Source organism: Arvicanthis niloticus, chromosome 10 (genome assembly GCF_011762505.2).
Source record: "Arvicanthis niloticus isolate mArvNil1 chromosome 10, mArvNil1.pat.X, whole genome shotgun sequence".
NCBI classification, from domain to species: Eukaryota; Metazoa; Chordata; class Mammalia; order Rodentia; family Muridae; genus Arvicanthis; species Arvicanthis niloticus.
The window spans coordinates 8,859,663-8,881,652 of NC_047667.1; positions in this window are offsets into that span (position 1 = coordinate 8,859,663).

Genomic DNA, 21,990 nt, shown 5'->3' on the forward strand with positions numbered 1-21,990 from the left:
TAACAGTAACATGGAAAATGTTAAATGATTGCTTGACATTAGAAAACTTGTTTTATTGATGCAGGTGCCCAACTTATATATCTATATCTAATCTATACCTAATTTATATCTATCCATATCTATATCATCTATATATCTATATATCTATATCTATCTACATATCTATATATCTATATATCTATATATCTATATATCTATATATCTATATATGTATATCTATATCTATATCTATATTTATCTATCTATATCTCCCAGCTTGGACTTGAACCTCTGACCCTCCTGTTGACTTTGTGATCTTCTTGTCTGTATGTGTATGTGTGTATGTGAGTGTGTATGTATAATCCTGGTCTCCCTCAGGAGGCAGTGTTGCTTAGTGAGACTCTCTGAGGCCTCAGGAAGCTGTGCCTGTATCTTCTGTTCCTTCCCTGTCTGCTATCGGAGCTGTGGACAGGCTACCCAGCTTAGGTGACTCCGATCTATCTTCCCCTTTGCTAGAGGAATGATACAGCCCCATTTGGCTCTAGCTTCAGCCCATGAAGGCAGCACACAACACAGAAAACCTCGTTCTGTTCGATTCCAGGGACTGGGCTTGTCCACTACACTCCTGCAGAAAGGTCAGGGGTAATGAATTCCTCCTCTTGCGACCCAAGGGACATCTGAATCCCATTCACTTAGGCCCCCCTCAGCGTTTCCCGATCTGAATAAATCAAGAGGGAGCTTGTGTGAAATTTATCTTTGCGGTGTTTACACAGACAGACCTTAAGAAGCTGATCGATATGGTAAACTAGGATAATTAAAATATTTCAGGGGAGAAGGCTGGACATTCCAAAGGGGACGAGAAGGAACACTGGAAGCACATCAGCCAGACCCATCCCTGGGCAATGAGAGGATGAGGAATTGTTGTTTTAATTTAATCTTTGTGTGTGTGTGTGTGTGTGTGTGTGGTATGTATGTGTGGTGTGTGTGTGTGTGGTGTGTGTGTGGTGTGTGTGTGTGTGGTGTGTGTAGTGTGTGTGTGTTCATGTGTGTGTGGTGTGTATGTGTGGGGTGTGTGTGTGCAGTGTATGTGTAGTGTGTGTGTGTATCTGTGTTTGTGTGAAAGTCTTTGTGTGACAGCTTTGGGTGTTGTCCCTCATGAGGCAGGGTCTCTTACTGGCCACTGTGTATGCCAGGCTAATGAGTGCACCAGCTCTGGGGATCCCCCTGTCTCTGAGTCCCATCCATAGGAGCACTGAGATTACAGACATGCACTGTTAAGCATGGCTCTTCATAGACACTGGGGATCTGAACTCTGGTTCTCATGCTTGTTCGGCAAGCTCTTGACCCAAAGTCATCTCCCCGGCTTTAATTCTCATTTTTGAAATTGCATTTTATTTCTATGTGTGTGAGTAGGTGTGTGTACGTGCAGGCTGTAGTGTATGTATGAAGGAGGCACAAGGACAACTTGTGGGAACTGGGGTCTGGAGGTAATTGTCTTTACCTGCTCAGCCCAAATATTTCATTGTCAGTCTTTAATGACACACAAATCATTACACAAACATGACTCCATCGGCTCCAAATGGTGGTTCCCAGACAAGGTGGGAATCTGCACTGTCTGGGCAATGTCCCTTAGCCATGACACCCAGCTGAGGTAAAGGCAGACTTGGACCTGGCTTGTCCAGAGAGGGGAAGTATGCCAATAAAGGGAGGCATTTCTTGGCCCACCAAAAAAGCTATGAAATCTCTTGGGTCACATGCCACTGTGGGGACTCTATTTACCCATCTGAAGAGTGGGGGTGGGGTTCCCTATGAGGATCACAGAGAGCCTGTGGGGACAGATAGGACAGGGTAAGGTTCTGCTCCTCCCTTCTTTCCCCACTGACCCATAGAGGAGGGTCTGATGTTGCCTAAGGACTCACCATGATCCGTGTCCTCTCTCTCACCTCTCCAACCTGGAGAGCAACCAAAAAACACCAGCTGGGAGGCAGAGAGGTCACCAACCTGCCATTTGGCTCAGACCTACCTCTGCTCTTCCTGGGCCTTGTTGCTAGTTTCCTGTTTCTGTCACATCAAAGTATGTTTGGCTCATGTGGGCAGGGGCTCTCATGGGGAAAATATCAGGACATTGTGTTGTTGTTGTTATTAGCCCAGGATACCCTTCACCTCTCTACACAGCTGAGGTTGACCTTGAACCGCTGATCTTCCTACCTCTACCTTGCAAGTGGTGGGATTATTCTTGTGCTGGGGTCAAACCGAAGACCTTCTGCATGTTAGGCGAGCACTCTAGCAATGCAGCTACAGCCCGACCCTGCTGGGACTCGGTTGGCTTCGGAGCCACAATCCTCACCTCTGATCCTGCTAACTGTCCATCAAGAGCAATGACTCCAGCTCTTAGGAATTTCTGCTAGGGACATGGATGAATGTCCCTTGCAGGCGGTAAATATTTCTCGTGCCCGGTTTGCTCAACAGAATGGTTGTGTCATTGGTGAATGCTGCAATTGTTCACGTGCTGTGTGCAGACACTTTTCCTTTGATGGGAAGTGGTTGATGTTAGCAAACTTTGGCAACGTGGTTGTCATGGTGGGAAGATGCTGAGACATATCAGAGACTGAGTAGGGTCTGTGTCAATCATGCCCAACCCTTGACCTTCAGGCAGAAATGCACTTGGCTCTCAGTCCTGACCTGGGACAGAGCACACTGGAATCTTTCTCCAATGTCCTCTACTCCCAAGGATGCAAGTGTGGTCTCCAGAGTCCCCGTGCCAGCAAGAGGAGCACAGGACAGCTGTTCTCTATTCGTGACCTCCCAGTGGAAGAGATGACTAATGAAGCCAAAGGCTCGTGCAGGCTTTGTGGGAAAAGGTTCCCATCATCTTAATGGTACCTTGGAGCCCTTGGGCTGACCGCGTGGCCATTTCCTGATGCTCATCCCGCCCACGATCCCTCCATGGGAGCTATTCCTGGCGTGTCCTGTGGTACAAAAGTGCAGTTCATCTTTTCAAGGAGACACAGGGAGGTTGAAAGTCAAAGCCATCGGCACAAGCCTTGATTTTGGAGAGAAGTCAAGTGCTTGTTATGCAAGTATCTGCTGTCTCCCTCAGAAGAAACAGCGCTTAGTTCAAGCAGAGTTGGGGGATTTGGAGAGAAGGACATGAAAGGAGGGAAATGGATTCAGCACACACTGTCCCTGGGAAGAGCTATGGCCTGTGGGCCGTCCTTGTACACTGGGCAGCTCTGTCTCCAGCATTACCTGGGATAACCCAGGTGTCAGAGGACAACTCTGTATCACCCTGCCTTGTGAAGACTGAAGAAGAGGCTGATAACAATGCCTTAGTCTGTAGGGTGCTTGTCATGAGGACCCGAGTATCATCCGCAGAACCCTTGTAAGAGGCTGGGCATGGTAGCATGTACTCGTGTAATCTCAGCACTGCTGAGACAGGTGGGACTTGCTGGCCAGCCAGCCTAGCTGAAACAGGGATTTCCCATGTCAGTAAATCAAGGTTGAGGGGTTGAAAGGTTACTCAGTGGGTAAAGGTGCTCACAGCACAAGCCTGATGACCTGAGTCTGACCCACAGAATTCATATTAAAAGTCAAATGCAGTGTCACACACATGTCTGTGATCTAAATACTCCCAAGGTGGGAGGGAAGGTGAAGACATGCAAATCAGCTTGAAGGGTAAGGATGGGCTAGCCTGGAGTATACAGCATGGCAGAAACAGCTAGAGAGACTCTGTCCCAAGGTGGAAGGAGAGACCCAATTCCTAAAAGTTGCCCTATCATGTGCTTACATACACACACACACACACACACACACACACACACACACGCATGCATGCACACATACTCACACACAAAACCTTAAAAATTAAAAGTAACCAAGGTGTAGAGTGACTGAGAAAAACCTAGACCTCTAAACACACATTTACCTGTATACACATACAGAAACACACATACACACACACACACACACAAAGCCAGAGAGAGAGAGAGAGAGAGAGAGAGAGAGAGAGAGAGAGAGAGAGAGAGAGAAAGAAAGAAAGACAGAGAGACAGAGAGATAGAGACAGAGACAGAGACAGAGATTTTTACTGTGGCTTGCCTCTGGAAGTCAGGGTTAGCCAGAGCTGGTAAAATCCCTGCTCTAACTTGGCTGAGATTGAGCTCCCGTGCTTCACTGAGACAACAGGGCTACCTGAAGCTTGCTTTTTCCAGCAAAGTTTAAAAAGCTGAGTTGGGCAACAAGAAGAACCAACAGCTGCCACTCTCTCGAGTGGTGAGTCTCTGAAGAAAAGATGTTGGATTGTCTCTAGACTGTGAGCCTTGGTGTCCGCTGGTGGAAGGACATGGGATGTAGGTGCTGGGGCCCCAGGACCTCTTCCACACACTGAAGAAAGGGTCATGGGGTGTCCAACCTTCAAGTTGCTGTGGCCATCAGCCCTTGGGATCAGGAGAATTTTAATGAAGCATGTTTGGCCTGTAGTGCTGGGAGACTGGAAGTTGGGGGATCCATTCATTTCCCAGGGACAAATAAGAGAGGTCTGAGGATGTGGGCAGAGTGCTTGCCTGGCATGGGAGAAGCCCTGGGTTCCATTCTCAGTATGACATAAACAGGCAGTGGATGACCCTGTCATTCCAGCCCTCGGATAAGAGTTCAAGGTCATTCTTGGTTGTATTTCTCAAGGTCAGCTGCAGAGCCTGTGGCAGAAGGAAATCTGGCTGGACGTCCAACCTCAAAAAGTAACCGCTGAGTTTTGGGTCCTTTTCCATAGCAGAGACCCAAGGATGACCTAGGGGGCAAAGTTTTTATTTACAATTAAAAATCACTGCCAGGAGAACATGGGCGTTTACAGAGACTTCCACTGCCTAAGTGCAGGGCAGGTCTCCGTGGCATGCTCATCCTTAAGTAGGATGGCTGGGTCACGCAAGCCCACCTCTGCCAAGGCTCAGGGACCACCGAGGAAGAGTCTGCCATCATCAGGGAGGACTGGGGCAAAATGTCTTCTGGACATGGCACGGTGGCTATACTCAGGACATCCACAGAAGCTGTGTTTTCTACACAAGAGCAAGCCGGTCATCATTGCTGCAGGGGGCATGCACAGAGCAGGGTCCTTACTCCTACTGAGGAGCTATGGACAGTTGATGGCTGCCCAGGGAGAAAGAGTCAGCTTCTTTTAGGGGTGGAGTCCCAGGTAGGTTGCCCACACTCCTGTGGATGGCCCCACACCCATGCATATATGGGGGACACTAACTGGACCCAGTATTTTTTTTTTTTTTTTTTTTTTGGACATAAAGTTAGGAAGGGAGTGTGTGTGTATGTGATCCAGGAGAAGCCGGAGAAGAAATAAAGGGCGAATATAATTAAAATATTAAATATAATATGATTAAAATACTGTATGCATGCACGAAACCCTCAAAGATTAATAAACAATATCTTAAAACTTAACACACTGCTCAAGCTATAGGCTATTGGCACTGAACTTCCTGACCTCTTACAGACCCAGCGGCTTACAACAGCTTCTTAATATTGTTCTTTTGCTCGTTGTCTTAGGTTTCCAGGGCTGTGCAAGAGCAGCTCGGGTTTTGTTTTGTTTTTTTCTCGATTGCACTTCCACGTTCACAGCACATTGTCAGAGGAAGTCAGGGTAGGAACTCGAAGCAGGAGCCTGGAGGCAGGAGCTGATGCAGAAGCCGCGGAGGGCTGCTCACTGGCTTACTCAGCCTGCTTGCTCTCTTCTTCGTTTTGTTAATGATAAAATTGTGCAACTTTTTATTTTTAAGTTTCCAAAGAAAAAAGGTCAGTAAATCAGCTTTTATGAAGGGAAAGAAGTACATTTCAGACTAGCCTCAGATTTGCAAAGCTTGCCTGGCTTCCTGGGTGCTGAGATTTCAGGTCTGTATCACCACACCTGCCTAATCAATGACCTTTCAAATAAGGGGTAGGAGAGCTGGAAGAGAGAGAGACAAAATTCAAAGGCCCCATGTAAGTATGATATGTGATAACCTGGCAAATTCTCCCAGGACAGGAAGACTCAGAGCATGAACTTTGTGTGCCTTAGTCCTTCCAACTCAATGAGACATTTGTTAGAGGGATTTAGGGGAGAATTAGTTGAGACTCAATTTTGCCTAATTTGTTATCATATGCTCTGTATCATGTTCTTCATGAGAGGATGCAGTCATGTGCACTGGGTTTCATTAAGACTTCTTGTATTGAACTGATCTACATAATATATTTAATATCTGAACTTAATCATCAATATCTAGAAAACATTAGTTAAATCAGATGAAATGTAATTCTTATACAAGTCAGGACCACCTGCCCTGGAGAGGCATCATTCACTGTAGACTGTGTTGGCCTACAGACAATTCCACTAGGCTCCTTCCAACAGTGACCTGGCAACAGCTTGCTTCATCACCTCCTGCCATTGCCTGCCAGGTATGAGCCAGGTGTGAGCCAGGTGTGAGCCAGATGTGAGCCAGGTGTGAGCCAGGTGTGAGCCAGGTGTGAGCCAGGTGTGAGCCAGGTGTGAGCCAGGTTTGACGGCTACCTCCTCCTCCTTCCTCTTTCTCTTCCTCCTCCTCCTTCCTCTTCTTCCTCCTTCTCCCTCTTCCTCCTCCTCTTTTTCCTCCTCCTTCTCTCTCTCTCCCCCCCCACTCTCCTTCTCTCTCTCTGTCCTTCTCTGTCCCCCTTCTCTGACCTCACAGCTCTTCTCCCATTTGCTTCTCCTTCTCCAGGTCCCCTTTCCCTCCCTCCCCCCACAATAAACCTCCCTTATAAATAAACCAGGTCTCTCACGTGGTGTGATTTCTCAGGGCAACGCCTTGTCATGGGCCCACCAGGTATCCCACTCTCCACTTCGGCATCATATTTTACAACAGGTTAGACCCTTCTACCTCAATAATTAATCAAGAAAATGACCCACAGACTTGCCCACAGGACAATCTTAAGGTGGCATTTTCTCAATGGAAAGCCCCTCTTCCCAAATAACTCTAGCTTGTATCAAGTTGACAGAACACTAGCCAGCACTTTGGTTGACTGGGCTTGGCTGGGAAGTTTCATCTGTGTGTTTTTGATTGCCAGCATTTAGAGTTCTGAAGCTCGGCGGCCCAGATTCCTCCTTCTTGTAAGTCCCCTTTGCCTCTGTTGGAATGGCTGAGGTTTGGAGGCCAGAGGAACAGCTCTTTCTCTCAGTCGCCTAGCTGTGTGCACATCTTCCAACCACGCTGGAATGTTGACTGTCTTGATTTTATGCAGGCTTAGGGCTCAGCAAGTAGACTTCTCACATGGGCACTGGCTTCCTCTGGAGTGTGTGATCCAAAAGAGCCTGAAAGAAGATGTAAAGCTATCTGTGACTTAGCTTTGGGAGTCTCAAGTGTCACAGCCATACCATTCACTAGTCAAAAGCTAAGAAGGAGAGTCATGCTGGGGTGGGGTGGGGTTGAGGTGGGGGGTGGGATAGAGGATGGGGGTGGGGTGGAGGGTGGGATTAGGTGGGAAGTATGATTCCAGGAGCTCAAAGACGGCCATTCTTAAGACTTAGTTATCTCACCTCTGGAAGCAGGAAGGGGACGTGCCCCACTTCTGAAGCCACTGTCAGAGACTGGATGGGACCTCTGTCCCCATGTGTTCAGTTTCCAGAATCAGGTTGCCAGAGTGTAAAAGAAAGCTTGCTCCTTGTTCCCCGACTAATGATTTTGTTTTGCTCTGTTTTGTGTGAGATAGGGTCTCACGATGTAACACCCAGACTGGCCTCAAACTTCTAACCCTACTACCCCAGCCTGCCAAGTGCAGGGACTACAGGTGTGTACCACCGTGCCAGGTGTAAAGACCCTTTTATGAAAAGCTGGGCAAGGTAGCATGAGTTTGTATTCCTAAGTGGAAAGGCAGGACAAGCTTAACCATGGGGCTTGCTTTCCAGCTAGCTTAGTGACAGACCTCCAAAACCAAGGTGAGTGGCTCTCGAGGAACAACAGCAAAGCTTGTCTTCTGGCCTTCATTCAGCGTTGCCACATGTACCTCCCCTCTCACATACATGCTGGACAGTTTTGTCAACTCGACACAATCTAGAATACCCTGGAAGAGAGTCACATTGAGGGATTGTCTCCATCGGGTTGGCCTGGGAGTGTGTCTGTTGGGTAGTGTCTTGATGACACTGAGGTGGGAAGACATGTGTCCACTGTGGGTGGCACCAATCCCCAGCAAGATATCTTTAGCCACTTAACAGTGAAAAATGTGAGCTGAGTGCAAGTATGTATTCATTTCTCTCTGCTTTTGATCGTATGTATGTGATTAGCTACTTCAAATACTTGTTACCTTGATGCCCCACAGTTGGGGACTGTATCCTGTAATTGTGAACCAAATACACTGTTTTCCCCTTTATGTTACTTATGTCAGGGTGTTTATCACAGCAACAGGGAACCAAACTCACATACACGTGCCTACACACATGGCTACACACATGGCCACACACATGCACACACACATGTACACACTCAGGCACACACACACTTTTTTAAAATAGAGCATTAAAGACAAGTGTTAGAGTGGCAATACTCTCCCAGGACAGCAGACACAAATCCCTCTGTCTCAAGCCTCGAGCCATATTTATTAATACACATCTACTGTGGTTCACATTCAAGCCAGCTCTCCTACCCTGTCTGAGATCATTACAGCTGGCTTCTTATTTCTGACAATGGCACCATAGGCAAATCTAAAGCCAGGAGTCAGATCACAGGTAAGCAGGGCAGGAGAGGCAGGGTTTGGTCTGATCTTCCATGCAGGGCCTGTGCTAGGAGACTTCTAGCTTCCTAGAATTGGTTCTTTTCTCAGGCACTGTCTTCCCTCTCCTTCTCCTTCCTTTTCCTTCTTCTTTTCTCCTTCCTTCTTCTCTTCTCCTCCTTCTTCCTTCTCCTACTCCTTCTCCTTCTCTTCCTTTCCTCCTCTTCTTCCTCCTCCTCCTCTTTCTCCTCTTCTCCCTCTTCCTCTTCTTCCTCCTCCTCCTCTTTCTCCTCTTCTCCCTCTTCCTCTTCTTCCTCCTCCTCTTTCTCCTCTTTCTCCTCTTCTCCCTCTTCCTCTTCTTCCTCCTCCTCCTCTTCCTCTGTGTTCCTCCTCCTCCTATGCAGGTACATATTTACATGTGTGTATGTGTGTGCCCATGCATACAGTACCCAGAGGACAATCTCAGGTGGGAGTCATCCACATCGTGTTTTGTCACAGTTTCTCTCACTGAACCTGAAGCTCAATGATTAGGTTAAGCAGGCTCACCTCATCTCTGCCTTCTCAGTTCTGGGATTAAAACCATAGACTCATGTACAATCGCTGTGTTTAGTGTGTGTGTGTGTGTGTGTGTGTGTGTGTGTGTATGTGTATGTGACAGATATATGAGAACAGGTGTATACCATACCATATGTGAGTGTATATGTGTGTGGTTGCTAGAAGTTGGTATTAGAACTTTTTCTCCATAGCGCGCGCTCTCTCTCTCTCTCTCTCTCTCTCTCTCTCTCTCTCTCTCTCCACACACACGCTCGTGTGCACACACATCCACATGCATGCACATGCACACATGTACACATATGAATATACATATACACATGTCTTGCAAGGGGTGTAGCAAGCATATCACTGTTCATGTTTGGAGGTCAGAGAACAACTTGTTGAATTCAGTTCTTTTCTTCCATTGTGTTTGGGCCCATGGGTCAAGCACAGCCTCGGTGGCAAGCACCTTTACCTACTGTGCCATCTTCCCAGCTTCCATCTTACTTTGTGAGCCAGGGTGTCTCACTGGACCTGGAGCTCCCTGATTGACTAGACTGTCTGCACAGAGAGTGCTTCCCTAGTCCTGTCCAGCCCCCCTCTTTTTTTTTGATGTTGGTGTTGGGGATGGATCAATGCCTGGCAAGCACTTTACTGCCTGAGCTATCTTCCCAGCCCCAGACACCATGCTTTTTTTCCCCTAGTCATGTGAAGGGCCAGCTGGACCCAAATGCCTTCCTTTGCCCCGGCTGCCCCGCTGTCCAGGGCTTTCAGGGACTCTCCCAGACAGCCAAGTTCAGCCATCACTTGGCAAAGCAGATTCCAGGAAATTGTTAGATGCCTCAGCAGTCTGCCTGTGGCCATCACCCGGGTGGTCCTCCCTGCTTGTTGAGGCCTGGGACCCCTTTCACCCAAGAGATGGTCTGCATGGTTGAGAAGCACAGGGGAGCCAAGAACTCCAGAGAAGCCATCCTCTGTGTGGATCTGGCAGCTGATGCCAGGAAGAGGCCGTGCCCACTTGGTTACATTGAAGGGAGACCCCCAAGTGGGGAACCTTGAGCACAGATGTCCAGTGATCCCCTCCTCTGCCTCCTACTAGCAGAGAGAATGTTCTGGAAGAACAACTGAGAGAAGCAAATGAGCAGTAAGGAGGGAGGGTGACTGTGAGGGAGAGAGTCCCACGGCCTCATGAAAGCTGCTGCCACTTTATCTCAGGAAGGGACCCCAGGGAGTCCTTGAACTCGATGTCATTTTTGTCTCGCACAGGGAGAGGTGCGGGAGAGCGTGTGCGAGGAAAGAGAAATGCCTCAAACACAGTTAGGTTCTGTTAATATTTGATGCGCAGCCAAAGCACTTTTGTCCTCCAGCTCGGCGAGCAACCCATGGAAAAAGAAATTGCTTTTCAAGAACACTCATCACAGAGGGTAGCTCATTTCCTTGTCCTCAGAAAACCCCTTTTCTAGGCCCTTTCGACCATCAAAAACTCAGATGTGGTCAAGAAAAGATGGCCAGGAGATGGGGTTGGGGGCACTTCAGGGAAGGTAGAAGAGGTGTTAAACAGAACATTCTAAAATGCTCCAGAACACTTGAGAAATTCTCAAACATTCTAGAAGATTCTAGAATGTTCTCCATTCTTCTTGTAATGGTGCCTCCCCTTGGATTCTCTCTCTGAATGGCAGGTCTTGGGGCTCTTTAGGTGTGGTTGTGAGGCTCAAGAGCAGATGCTCTGACCTCCACAAGCCTCTAGCATTCTGATTCTTCACCTGTTTGGAGAGACCATCTGGGCCACCCTCTGCAGGAGGCTCTCCTTCCCTGGCCCATATGCTCCAGCACCCTCTGCATGCTCCATGTGCTTACTCAGACATGTCACTGTGAGTTCATTTGCCTACAGCCTCCTTCCCAAGTGGAGTGTCAGTCCCCTTGGCTGAGATAGGGACTTGATGCCTTGTTCACTGGGCTCCTTTAACTCGTAGTAGATGAAATAACGGAATGATAAATCCATCTCAAATGTGATGCTTACAGCCCAGGGTTCACTAAATCTTCAATCCAGGATGCTCTGGATTTTCTGAAATTTACCCTCCCATTTTCCTCCCTCTCCTTCTCTCTCTTCTGCATCTCGTTTCCTGGTTAGTCAGGAAGGAGCAGGGCAGAGCAAATTTCTGCATCGAGGCCTGTACTGTGAGCCCTGTGGGAAGGAGTTAGCCGGCAAGTTTGAGGGGAATCTCATTCAGGAGCAGGCCACCAAGCTTGGGCTTCACTGTGTGCCCTTCTGGAGACCACATTACCTCCCCTGGACTGTGATGTCTTTTAAAACCAGATCAGTCACATCATGGCCCTTAAGTAGAATACAGAGGATATGGTGACATGCCCACTGCAGGAAACTACCAACTCAGTAGACAATGTCCACTTTTAATTTCATCGACCATTTAACTAATATCGAGTGGGTGGAGATCAGAGGACAATGTTTTGGGTAATTGGTTTTTTGCCTTGCACCTGGTTTAGGCCAGGTCTCTCATTCTGCTACTGAACTGCACACTCCATCCTGGCTAGCCCTTGAGCTTCTCTCCAGTTCTCTCATCTCTGTCTTCCATCTTGTCACTGGGGTGCTAGGATTACAGACATTGCTCCATTGTTCCCCACCCTCCTGTTCAAACATGGTTCCAAGGACTGGACTCTGGTTGTCAGGTTGTCACAGCAAAGGCTGTTACCCACTGGCCTCAAACTTTCTGCACAGATAAATGTGTGACCTCCTGCCCTCCTGCCTTCACCTCCAGAGTGCTGGGATTACAGCTGTGCACAACTGTACATACCAGGTTTATGTAGCTGGTGATGGAACCCAGTGCTTTGTGTGTGCTAGGCAAGAACTCTATGAACTGAGCCATGCCCACCCCAAACCCACTTTCATTATTATTTGACAAGCATATATCCCTTTAACTCAGCAACATATTAATGTCAGCTGAGTGAGAACCACACTAAAATCTGTTTGGATGGCACCACCACACAGGCTGGTGTCTAATGGAGAGGTGCCCCAGTGCTCCCTGGAACACAGGCTGGGTTCTGTCAGAAACTGGAGGACCCTAGGCTGTTGGTTATAACCAGCAGTCAGTAACAAGAATTGGCTTGGAAGCCAGGTGATAGTGGTGCACACTTTTAACCCCAGCACTCTGGAGACATAGGCAAGCAGATCTCTGAGTTCAAGGTCAGCCTGGTCTACAGAGTGAGTTCCAGCACAGTCTTGGAACACAGAGAAATCCTGTGTTAGGAAAAAAAATTATCTGGGGGCCCCAAATGTTATATTTGTGTGTATATGAATATTCCACAGGTGCATGTGTACATGAATGTCCCACAGGTGCATGTGTACATGAATGTCCCACAGGTGCATGTGTACATGAATGTCCCACAGGTGCACGTGTGCATGACTGTCTCACAGGTGCATGTGTACATGACTGTCCCACAGGTGCATGTGTACATGACTGTCTCACAGGTGCATGTGTACATGAATGTCCCACAGGTGCATGCGTACATGAATGTCCCACAGGTGCATGTGTACATGAATGTCCCACAGGTGCATGTGTACATGAATGTCCCACAGGTGCATGTGTACATGACTGTCCCACAGGTGCATGTGTACATGACTGTCTCACAGGTGCATGTGTACATGAATGTCCCACAGGTGCTTGCGTACATGACTGTCTCACAGGTGCATGTGTACATGACTGTCCCACAGGTGCATGTGTACATGAATGTCCCACAGGTGCATGTGTACATGACTGTCTCACAGGTGCATGTGTACATGACTGTCCCACAGGTGCATGTGTACATGAATGTCCCACAGGTGCATGTGTACATGACTGTCCCACAGGTGCATGTGTACATGACTGTCTCACAGGTGCATGTGTACATGACTGTCTCACAGGTGCATGTGTACATGAATGTCCCACAGGTGCATGTGTACATGACTGTCTCACAGGTGCATGTGTACATGAATGTCCCACAGGTGCATGTGTACATGACTGTCTCACAGGTGCATGTGTACATGAATGTCCCACAGGTGCATGTGTACATGAATGTCCCACAGGTGCATGTGTACATGACTGTCTCACAGGTGCATGTGTACATGACTGTCTCACAGGTGCATGTGTACATGAATGTCCCACAGGTGCATGTGTACATGAATGTCCCACAGGTGCATGTGTACATGAATGTCCCACAGGTGCATGTGTACATGACTGTCTCACAGGTGCATGTGTACATGACTGTCTCACAGGTGCATGTGTACATGAATGTCCCACAGGTGCATGTGTACATGAATGTCCCACAGGTGCATGTGTACATGAATGTCCCACAGGTGCATGTGTATATGAATGTCCCACAGGTGCATGTGTACATGACTGTCCCACAGGTGCATGTGTACATGACTGTCTCACAGGTGCATGTGTACATGACTGTCTCACAGGTGCATGTGTACATGAATGTCCCACAGGTGCATGTGTACATGACTGTCTCACAGGTGCATGTGTACATGAATGTCTCACAGGTGCATGTGTACATGAATGTCCCACAGGTGCATGTGTACATGACTGTCTCACAGGTGCATGTGTACATGAATGTCCCACAGGTGCATGTGTACATGAATGTCCCACAGGTGCATGTGTATATGAATGTCCCACAGGTGCATGTGTACATGACTGTCTCACAGGTGCATGTGTACATGACTGTCTCACAGGTGCATGTGTACATGACTGTCTCACAGGTGCATGTGTACATGAATGTCCCACAGGTGCATGTTTATATGAATGTCTCACAGGTGCATGTGTACATGACTGTCTCACAGGTGCATGTGTACATGAATGTCTCACAGGTGCATGTGTACATGACTGTCTCACAGGTGCATGTGTACATGAATGTCCCACAGGTGCATGTGTACATGAATGTCCCACAGGTGCATGTGTACATGAATGTCTCACAGGTGCATGTGTACATGAATGTCCCACAGGTGCATGTGTACATGAATGTCCCACAGGTGCATGTGTACATGAATGTCCCACAGGTGCATGCGTACATGAATGTCCCACAGGTGCATGTGTACATGAATGTCCCACAGGTGCATGTGTACATGACTGTCCCACAGGTGCATGTGTACATGACTGTCTCACAGGTGCATGTGTACATGACTGTCTCACAGGTGCATGTGTACATGAATGTCCCACAGGTGCATGTGTACATGAATGTCCCACAGGTGCATGTGTACATGAATGTCCCACAGGTGCATGTGTATATGACTGTCCCACAGGTGCATGTGTACATGAATGTCCCACAGGTGCATGTGTACATGACTGTCTCACAGGTGCATGTGTACATGACTGTCTCACAGGTGCATGTGTACATGACTGTCTCACAGGTGCATGTGTACATGACTGTCTCACAGGTGCATGTGTACATGACTGTCCCACAGGTGCATGTGTACATGAATGTCCCACAGGTGCATGTGTACATGAATGTCCCACAGGTGCATGTGTACATGAATGTCCCACAGGTGCATGTGTACATGAATGTCCCACAGGTGCATGTATACATGAATGTCCCACAGGTGCATGTGTACATGACTGTCTCACAGGTGCATGTGTACATGAATGTCCCACAGGTGCATGCGTACATGACTGTCTCACAGGTGCATGTGTACATGAATGTCCCACAGGTGCATGTGTACATGAATGTCCCACAGGTGCATGTGTACATGACTGTCCCACAGGTGCATGCGTACATGAATGTCTCACAGGTGCACGTGTACATGAATAGCCTGTAGTTCCCTGTGTGTGTGCCTGTCTGTGTAAGCCTTGGGTGTAGTTCCTGAGAACACTGTTCATTTTTTTTAAAGGAAGGGTCTCATTGTCCTGAAACTCACTGAGTAGACTACGCTGGCTAGCTAGTGAGACCCAAGGATCCTGACCCTGCCTGTCTCTGCCTCCCGGTACTGGATCATAACTGCAAGCCTCCACATCCAGCTTTTAAACAAGAGTTCCCAGCATCTAACAAGTCTTCAAGTTGCGTGGCAAGCACTGTATGAAGTGAGCCATGTTGCTCACCCCCGCCAGTACCATATTTTTATTGACTGATTGACTCATTCATTCAGCATGTATTATTTGAGTTTCAAATTTGTGCCTTGAGATACTGGCCCACAGGCAACCCTGTCCCCTCCCTGCTGGAGGTGACATGCAGTCTGGCAGTGGCCCACACATAATAACTATGTATTGAGCTAAGTTCCTAAAGAGCCTGGTGATGGGTGGAGGGAGCTAGAAAATGAGGATGAAGGGCCTGTGGCTGCAGGGCATGGTGAGGCTCCAGAAGGGGTTCTGGGGTTCAAGGATACAACCAAAGGGTAGATGCAGTGCTCAGAACCTGAGAGGGGCACTGATTGACTTTGCTACAGCCGGGTGAGGCTCTTTGGTGCACCCCAGGCAGCAGACAATCTGCACAGCTCTGTTGTTTAGGTTGGAGAACTAGAGAGCTATACCATGCTAGGTGTCCTTTTTAATACTTCCAATAAGGCTCCTTCTCAGACCCTGCTGAGGACAGACTAACTTATTTCCGCTTCTCCAGGGTAGGAAGAGAGTCAATGGCTGGTCTGGCTCAATGCTGGTGCAGTAGCAGAAAGACTGGGGCAGAAGTTGGGGTGCCCTCAAGTGGTCAGGGGGAGGTCTTCCCTGGCCACACTTTGTTCATTGGCTTGCCTGCCTTCCTCTCGAGCTCTTATTGGCTTATGCTGACCTCTCTCAGTGTCTGACAGCACCATCTGATGTCTGGCAGGTGGGAGCAGTGACAGAGGAGAAGGCCTGAAAGGACTCTGGAGAACTCAGGAGGTCAGGCATCTGGTGAGAGCTGCCAGGGGATGCTCAGGCCTCCCATGCATCCCAGTCTTCTGGTTATTTCCTTGTATCCAAAGAGGACCCCGCAAAGCAGATGCCATCATCTGCCAGTTACAGATAACGTTACAGGTGAAAACTTAAAGAGGTTATAGTAGAGGTTCCGTGAGAATTTCTTGGTGTTGCATCATCCTAGCCACACCCTGGGGGTTGTGAGAAAATCTCAGGAATTAGATGGATGTCAACAGCCACCATGTCCCAAGGAACAACTCAGCTAGATCAGGAAGGAGTTCCAGATATGGTGGCCGATACTGACTGTCAACTTGAGAGGATCTAGAACCACCTAGTAAACTAGCCTCTGGGCATGTCTATGAAGGAGATTTTAGATTAGGCTAATTATGGGGGAAAGTCTCACTTTAAAGGTGGGTAGCAGCATCCCATGGCCTGGATCACGGACCGAAGGAGAAAGCTCTCAGACACCAGCATTCATGCTTCTTTACTCTCTGACTGTGGATGCAATGTTCTAGCTGCCTCATGCTCCTGCTGCCATGTCTTCCCCACCATGATGGACTGTACTCTCAATCTGTGAGCCAAAGTCAACCATCCTTCAGTTGTCTTTTTCCAGGCATTTTATCACAGCAAGGAGAAAAAATAACTAGCAATCGGGAAGATGGTGCTCTCCTGATCTTTGAAGTTGAGTGGGATTTTGGAAGGCCATAGGAACAAAACACAGCCAGCACGGCTTCTAGCATGAGGTCCATCGGTCACTGTGGCTCAGTAAGGCAGTCATCACTTACCTTGGCACACATAATCTTTCTGTATGGCATTTTTCCTGATTTAATCTTTATTTCTAATTATAATTTTGACTCTGCAATGCAGCTAGACTTGGAGGGAATAAGAAAACCACGAAACCAAAAATCCGCAGCAAGAGCAACACTTGAGGCGTGTTAAGAGAGACTGGGGGCTCTCCTGAGGCTGATGCAAGGGTCTGCTGGTTAGATGTACACGCATCAATGTGTCAGCACTATCCACAGTTACCAATGTGATCATGAGGTGCCTGGACCCAAGGCACTCCTTGGTTTCCATAGCACCTTCCCAAAGATTGCGTGCTTGTCAGACCACCCAGAATTGGTAGTATCGATGAAACACTGGGAACTATTTGTGCTTGATCCAGCCCTTGCGGTGGATAAGATACCAGAACCTATATGCTCAGGATGGAGTTTTCACCCTCTCTCCCCTTAGACATATTTGCCACCAGTGTCAGAGCCCAAGGGCTTGGAAAGAACCTAGTGGGGTTAATCATAGCTGTCAGCAAGGTCACATAGGGGGCAGTGGGATCTTCTGTGGTTTGGGGCTAGAGAGATGGTTCAGTAGTTAGGAGAGTTCATTGCTCTTTGAGAGCTCTGGTTCCCAGAACCTATAATAAGTAGTCCATAACTACCAGAAACCCCAGGTCTAGGGGCTCTAACAGCCTCCTCTGGTCTCTGTGGCACTTGCATACATGTGGCATACCTAAACACATGTGTAGCATTTTATATTTGAAATGTCTTTCGCATTTGTAGTGTCCATATCACAGGATCGAAAGAACTCAGTAATGTTATCTGCACACCAGTTGTGCAGAGGGGAAGTTGAGGACCAGCGAAAGCCAACCAGGACAACATTTGTATTGTGTCCTGGCTTTGAGATCTTGGACATCTCTTAATTCTCACATAGGTACTAGGAGGTAGGTGTTGTTCACCAGATCTCAGAGGAACTATCAAAACCGGAGTTTGTGTAACATCCTTAAAATCACACACTGGTTTAAGAGCAAGCTCAGGGATGTAGAGAAGGCTCAGTTGGTCCTGAGAATATGAGTTTGATCTCCATGTCCTATGTAAAAAATAAAGTGGCTGCAGTGCCACGTGCTTGTAATCCAGTGCTGGGAAGCTGGAGATGGACAGATGGAGACAGACAGATCCTCAAGGCTCACTGGCTGGCCAGCCCAGCCTACTCTGCAAGTTCCAGGCCAGTGACAGATCATATCTCAAAAAGAAGGTAGACACAGCTGAGGAATGTCACTTGAGGCTGCCCTGTCTTCTACATGTATACACATAGAGATATACATACATATACACACATACATATACACACATATACAAACACACATGCACACAGACAAACACATACACACACACACACACACACACACACACACACACACACAACACAGATTCTACATAAGTAACCAACCAGTCAGACAGAAGCAAGAGTCACCAAATATGCAATAATTTATTTATTATTATTATTAGTAGTAGTAGCAGCAGTATTATTTTATTAATTTGGGGGGAGTTGAGGGAGGATCCTACAACTCTCTTTGTAGACTAGGCTGGCCTTGAACTCACAGAGTTCTGCCTCTGCCTCCCAAGCTCTGGGACTAAAGGTGTGTGCCATCATGCCTGGCCTCAAGTAGTACTCTAGGTACTGTCTAGGAGGCTGCTCTCTTGATGTATATTTAATAAATAAATTTAATTAAAATGTGTATTGCATCTATTTGTTTTGTGTGTGAAAACACATGCTACAGTCCTGTGTGGAGGTCAGAGGACAACTTGATGAAGTTGATTATCTACACACACACACATGAAAGAAAAAAAAAAAAAACCTCCAACTACCTCCATGTACCTGGAGATTGAACTCAGGTCATCAGATTTAGTGGTACATGATTTTACCTGCTGAGCCATCTTGCTGGCCCAATCTGTAAGCTTATAAAAAACATTGCCAAATGAGAAAGCTGTGGAAGATGACATTGAGGCCTGATGTGGGAACAAGCCTGAATTTCCTCTTTCTACCTTCCTCAGTGGCTGGGGTGCCACCATGATAATTGTGCTGTTGGGTTAACTACTGAACCATGGGAATCTTACAATTCAATTATTCCTGTGTGGGAGAGAGTTAATTCCAGGGCATGATTAAGAAAGGGAAACTCTCTGGAAATTCCTTTAGCATTATTCACGTAGCTCAGCCACCTGCCAAATTGTCCCATTGTCTTGATATAGTCACATCTTTTTTTTCCTGCCTCCCGCATAGGATGGTCTCATGACGGACTGAAGGAAGAATGTAGCAGATAAACAGGTTTCACGTCAGCACATAGAAATCAGTCAGCTGCAACATCTCACTCTTGCTCTGACACATAGGAAAAAAACCACCTGGATAATCAACCTCAAAGATATTCTAAAGACAGCAGAGGGGCTGGAGAGAGAGAGCTCTGTGGAGAAGACAGAAAGAATCACCCTCTGAGGCTGATCCCCTAGATCTCAAGTTAAAGGCCAGGTGTGTGCTTGTGATCTCAGAATTGAGGAGGCAGAGACAGGAGAGGGCTCAGGCTAGCTGGGTCACTGAACTCCTGGTTCAGTGGGAGATCCTGTTTCAAAAGATTACAAATAAGGTAGAGAGTGACTGAAGAAAACACTCAACCAATGTATGTCAGCTGGTAGCTTTCATTTGTTCTCTCTCTCTCTCTCTCTCTCTCTCTCTCTCTCTCTCAAAAACAAAAAAGGAGCCATGTGTAGCCACATGTGGCAGCACTCAGAAAGGAGAGGTAGGTGAATCTCTGTAAGTTTGAGTTCAGGCAGATCTACTCAGTGAGTTTGAGTTCCTGGACAGCCAGGACTGCTTAGAGAAACCCAGTCTCAAAACAAAACAAAAACTCTCAAGTAAACACACACACACACACACACACACACACACACACACACACACACACACACTGAAAACATTAGGGTGGATACGTGGTCATAAACCAATTTTAAGTTTCTTTCTTATCATTTGGAAAAAGATTAAGGCGCTGACTAAGAAACCTCCAAAAACTCAACCCTAGCGTTCTCAGTCAGCAATCACACTAACAGCTAATAGATGTAATGAGAAATTTAACAAAAGAGCTGAGAAGGACGAACACACAGGTACTCAGAAATAAAGGGAAGAATAGAGGTTTAAAAGGTGTGTGCAGTAAGGGGCTAACGCAGGGGCAACTGAGATGGCCCAGTGTGCAAAGTGCCTGCCACACAAGCATGAGGACCTGAGTCTGGATTCTGAGCACCCATGTAAAAAGCCAGATGTGGTGTCACACATCTGTGATACCAGCACTGGGGGACAGGAGGATCCCTAAACTTCACTGACCAGCTGGTCTAGTGAAATTAAAGAGTCCCATCTTCAAGGAGAGACATAGTCTCAAAACAGGAAGTGGAGAGCAACTGAGGAAGACACCTATGTTGTCATGGAGCCAACACACTCGCAAATGCACGCACGCACACCCATTGTGCATATCCATGCAGATGTGCACGCATGGAACAAAACAACAAGAAAAGAACTGGAGTACACTTAGAAAAGAAAGCAAGATGGTATATTTGAACTCCACTTACCTTTTCCTATTAAAAGACAAAGTTTGCAGGCTGAAGGTGTAGGCCAATGCTAAAGTACATAAACACCCATGGGAGGCCACTGGTCCAATCTCCAGCACCAATCTCCAGTGACAGAAGGTTTCAAGGTTGGACATAAAAGAATAAAAATTTCATGCAGTTTATGAAACAATTTTTAAATACACGAAATAAAAAAAGTAGAAAGTGAACAAGCAAAAACAAAACAAAAACAGTGTACCATGATAACACTAGCCAGATGAAGGTTCGGCTCTGTCAGCATGACACAGTATATTTCTGCATTAGTTCCTTTTCTGTTGCTTTAATAAAACATCCCTAGGACACCAGCTTAGATGGGGAAGAGTTTATTTTGACTTACTGTTCCTGAAGGATAGAGTTCTTCACGGCAGAGAAGATATCTCAACAGGCAGAGCAGGCATGGCAACAGGAACAGGAAGCTGGCAACAGGAACAGGAAGCTGGCAACAGGAACAGTAAACTGCTCACAGGAAGCAGAGAGTGAACAGAAAGTGGGACAAAACTATGAAATCTCAAATCCCACTCCCTGAGATGTACTCCCTACTCCCAGACTCCATCTCCCAAAGTTTCTCTTACTTCCCCAAACAGCTTCACCAATTGGGGGACTAAGTATTCAAACACAGGATCCTTTGAAAGACTTTTTATATTCAAACCACAACCTGAGAGACAGCTACAGTAATGGAGATAAAGAAGGGCATGTCTTGACAGTAAAAGGACAGTATCAATGAGAAGAAGGCAGTTGCAAACCTGTACACCCCTACTAACACAGACTGAAAATTCTTAAAGCAGAAAATAAAAGGGAGATGAAAGAAAACCTGTAATCCTTACTGGAGATTTCAATATCTTTCAGCAATGGAGAGAAAAAAAATCCATACTTAAAAAGTCAAGAAGTATACAGAAAATGTGAACCACAGGATTAGTCTGACCTCACAGACGTTAGGGAGCAGCAGGGTACCAAGCAGCTGGAGAGCATATGTTCTTTTCCAGTGAGTGCTTAGCAAAGTAAGACACATGCTGGCCCGTGGAACAAGTCCTAACAAATCCAAAGAAGTGAGCTCATGCTGTATCATCTCTGACCACAGTGGAACTGAACCAGAAGCTAACAGCAGAAAAGGCTATTTAAAACACGATTTTTGGACTCCCCTAAATCACATGGCTAATGAAAAAATATCTCAAACTGAATGAAAGTTAACATGCAATATGCAACCAGAAAGACACACAGCCAAATTGATAGTAAGACTTCCAGGTGAGCTAGTCAGATGTTATTGTAGTGATCAACACTATGGCCAGAAGAAACTGGGGGAAGAAAGGGTCTGTTGCACTTACAACTCTCAGGTCAGACTGTACCACTAGGGGTAATCAGGGCAAGACCTCAATGTGGGAGCCTGGAGGCAGTGAAAAGTTGCTCACTCCTTGTGGCTTGCTCAGTTTGCTTTCTTTTCCTTCCTTCATTCCTTGTATCTTTCCTTCCTTCCTC